The sequence below is a fragment of the Catharus ustulatus genome, chromosome 4 (assembly GCF_009819885.2).
Source record: "Catharus ustulatus isolate bCatUst1 chromosome 4, bCatUst1.pri.v2, whole genome shotgun sequence".
NCBI lineage: Eukaryota > Metazoa > Chordata > Aves > Passeriformes > Turdidae > Catharus > Catharus ustulatus.
Genome location: NC_046224.1, coordinates 34,439,360 through 34,444,050, shown reverse-complemented (window position 1 = coordinate 34,444,050; position 4,691 = coordinate 34,439,360).

Sequence of the window (4,691 nt, the reverse complement as noted above, 5' to 3'; positions counted from 1 at the left end):
TACAAAAATATTTGGTAGCTATTTAATTCTGAGAGAGAACAAGATAAAATAGTGTTTTGGGAGGTAAAGATTAAAAAATATAAATTACACTTTAAACAAAATATCAAGTGTTAATTATGGATGTTGATTATAAACAATTGTATACAAATGCAAAAGAAATATTGAATAATAGTGCATGATAGGAAGGACAGAGATTGAATACTGAAGGCAGTAATGAAGGGGTTAAGGCCTAACCTTTGTCATATCTCTGCTTTCTTATTTCTTTTTTTATATTGTTTTTCCAATTGGTGCATCTGTCTAATTGCAAACAGCTGCTGGCAGGATAACAAATTTAGCTGTTCTTTAGCAATGCAATCGCAAATGCTGATATCTTTTACTTCAATAATCAGCATATCCTCATTCAAGTAAACTTTCAGTGCGTTTCACATTTGATCTGTTTTAAGAAGTCCTAATATAATTCAGGACAATCAAAATTGTGATTTAAAAATTTCACAGTATTCAATAAACACTTGTGTCAGTCTCATTCTCTTTTTCATATAATGCAGTATTTGAAAGCAATTCCCATATTAAGCACTGACAACATGTTTGTCCTCTTTTTTTGGCTTTCTTTTGTCTTGGTTTGTTTTTCTAAAATTTTTATTTTTTCTTAGTACTATGTGTATGTTTGAGAGAGAAAGATGAACGGTCATAGGCTGTCCTGGAATAATTAATATTTCCGTTATTCTGAAAGCATGAAGCAAATATCTGAAAAAGCTTTATACTCCAGAATAGCCACATACTATATTGCAATTGAATTCCCTTCATAAATGTTGTAACTCCTCTTACTGCTTTAAAGTTTTTTAAAGCTATCAACTCTTACCCTTTATTACAAAGACAAAATTGTCTCTCAGTAGGCTAAATGGGATCTTTGAATGTAAACCATCTATCTGTAGTCCTCCTGCTGCTGATACAGTAATGAATGCATTTATTGTGCGCAGGTATTATAAAGTATTGCTAAACAAGGTGACTAGTTACACAGGAGGTCAAAGTCCAAACTTGAAAGCACACATCAATTCCATTAATGCATTGGAAAAATTAATTTCACAGTCCTTCCTCTGAATTACCTTAAGAGTGCTGTTTCATTTAAAAATATCAAAAGATACTGTGCTGTCTTGCAGGTCATAGTTCAAATCTGATGGTCAAGTTGTGGCCTTAGCAATGCTAAGGTAGACTAAATCTCCAAATGAGTGGTTTTCATGACAGACAGGCTAATACAAAACAATGAGGTTGCTATAGAAATTTTGTTTTACAGCACCAGTTTCATAAAATAGAATCCAAAGTTGAGCACATTGGGAATGACCATCTGGGCCACTTATGGGCTTCAACAAACAGGGGAAGAAAGAAAGAAACTACTATTCAGTTTGCATTTCTGGACCTGTGTAGGGCAAGAGAGAATTAATTTTACAGTCTATATTGAAAGTTCAGCATCTGAATTTCAACTGGATAGGAAAAAGAAGGGTCTATCCTTTTTACAAGTGTCAAGCAGTCATAGAAATTTCTTTTTTGATTTCATGTTTATGTATTGACTGACTGTGTGTTATTCAGTTAAACACCACAAAGATACTTGCTCACTCTCCCCCAATAGGATAGTTAAAAAAACTGGAAAAAAAACCAACTCATGGCTTGAGATTAAGAGAGTTTAATAGGACAGAAAACAAAGGGAAAATACAAATCCAAAACACAATACTGTACCACTTATTAGGTAAAAAAATTAACTCTACCCCATCTGAAATCAGAATTCTCTGCTATATATTAGGTCTAGGATGAGAAAGGTAACCATTCAAAAAACCTACACTTACTTGAAGTAGAGTCTATGTTCAGAACGAAATGTATTATCATTATTTTTTTAGTTCTGTTTTTAGAATTTTATGATGTTGTTATAAATTCTGTCCTTTTGTTTGACCCAGAAATTACGAGATTTAGAAAATGCCAAGTATTTCTCCCCAGTGGGTGTATGCAGAGTACATTAAATTTTGCACTGTGACTAGGGGTACTGAACTTTCTTCTGCAACCTTTTTGCTAATAACATTGGCAAAAACATGGTTTGGATCTGTGGTTTCGATATGTCCTCAATTCTTATTAAAGCTGTGTGGGAAAACTAAAAATAACTCTGAAGACAGGAATGAAGAATGTCAACTCAAGAAATAGGGTAACAAGACTTTTATTAGTTAGCTCAAGCACAGACTAGAAAAAAACATAAAAGACAGTACAGTCCACAACAACTGCACGTTTAGAGATTGTGTCAAAACATACTCTGTGCTCAAGCAGTACTGGCTTGATTTGCTTACCACTGTACCTTCATTTTGTCATCAATGCTGATGCTGTAATCCCTGTTACCTGCTTTATGAGGAAATAACCCTTGTGGCAGGGTAAATTGGGAAGGTAATAAAGAGCATTTCTGCATTCCATGTATCCTCTCTGGTATTCACAGTTGTACACGTACACAGCCTGGGATTTTTGTGAATTCCTGAGTTGCATTCAAAGTTGCCAGGCTGCTCACATCTGCCTGTGTTTATTTGTAATTGCTTTCCTGAGCAATATAATCTAGGTAGGGAAATGGGTGCAAGTGGGTGGTTGAAAGTCAACAGTCTTGCTGATAAACACAGCACGTGTGTGTTTAATATCATTTTTGTGGCCCAGACAGCTCACTTCCCTTTTCTAAAGTGGAACACGTAACACAGATTCAAAAGGCAGTGCATCTTTCAGTGTAATAAAACTCTCTTAATATTTTCAGAGACTCTGGAGGAATAAAAATCTTCAACTGAAATGTGCCTTCTTGACCCTTTCAAATCTAGAGTTCATACCCTTTTTGTTGTTGAATTCACCATCTCTTGTTTATTAGTGTGATCATTGAGTATGGTCTTACCATCAAAATTTGACATATCTACTTTCCCAGAATCCAGTTCTATAATTTATTCCTAGTTTATTCCTTGCTCAAGCAGCATTCATCTTTGAAAAACAACTGAGGTAATTTTCTACTTCACAATCAACCATAGCTAAGCCTATAGTGCTACAGTATATATATAACGTTTCAGCAAAAACATCATCAAGACATTTTTATAAATATATATTCAAGTACAAAACCAAATAATTTGATTTGTTTTCTTTTGCCTTAAACAAAGAAATTGTAGTCAATCTACCAGAGTTTTTACACTTCTTTGTGCACACTACAAATAAGTCATTCAACATGTGGCAGAAGAGACAGCTGGATGTGTTTTGTAAGATATTCAAATTCAAGTTTAACCATATCGTATAGAAAATAAATAAGACTTTTCCCCTTCTTCTAGAAACTTTGGGGTTTTTTTGATAAATTGGCTGAATTTGTCCAACTAAATGAAAAAGTGCATAGACAGGGAGTTATGTCTTTCTCAAAAATAAACTTCTCCATGTAATTTTTGGCTAAACAGTAGAAAATGTCTGGAGATTCAGGTAAGACTGTCAGTCTGTCCTTTTTTAAGAGTTATCCTCTATTTCATCCCCTAGGGAATTCTAATCCAGCCATTTCTTGAAAGACCATTCTTAGCGCAGCTGATTTTTGCAAAGGTTGATCAATACCCAGCTCTGCAACTGATAAGATTAAGGCAGCATTTGAAATGTTTGGAGTAATCTTTTACTGGTGAGAAATCAGTGAAATGAAAATAGGCTGAATATTACTTCCCCTTATACTGTATTTAGAGCAGCAAACTTGTTTGGTTTGGGGTTTTTTTTGCACAGCTTTAAACCAGAACCTTCTACTGGCTTGTTTATCCTGTTTCTTCAGAAGACTGGTTTTAGGTCTTTTTGTTTTAAGCTAAATCTAATGGAACAGCACTTTCACACTTGTATTTTTCCATTAATTACAGCAGTGCTGCTTCTGTCCTGTCCTTGCAAATATTGCGTTATTATTTTAAGGTTTATTGGAAGGTTTTCAAGTTTATTGAAAGGGTTTGGAGGTCCATGACATGTGGTATTACATAGGATATATGTTGAATCTCTGTTGTTTAAGGACCCTAATCTTATCAGTCTCTTCCAGTCTTCAGCGCTGAGAAGGAGCATTTTCCTTCATAGTTTATGTATATGTCTCAGAGCACATCCATATAAACCAAAATTATGTATGATCAAATGACTGAAAGCATCACTGAATAGTTTCATGGGTAAAAAATCTGTGTTCAGAGACACCTATTTACATTTCTCACTTAGGTGGAAATATACCTAGAATTTCAGCCAAATGTAGTTGTATAGTATAGACTTTCTGAACACAAATTATTGAATTTTATAAACAATTGATTGAAAATATCAAGTTAGTTTCCAGAAATAAAATAATAATAAATCGGGGAATTATTTTTTATTATTTATTTTCTGTTCTCAGCAGTAAACTAATTTACCAGCTTTTTTTCTGCTACATGACTCAATGATTAAAATCATAGAGGGAAGAAATTAAGCTTCCTTATTTTAAATATTTTTTGCTTCTCTTCCAAATTATCAATGCTATTATTAAAATTCTTCCTGAACATCTCTTGATATGCTTGGGAATGACTGCTTTCAAAAAAATGCGTTAACAGGATTATCCACTACATGTTATGCATAATTTTCTCTGTGTTATTCATATGCCCCATTTTAAATACTTAAGTATTGCAAAGGGGAAAAATGATAAAAAATACATAAAATTTAAT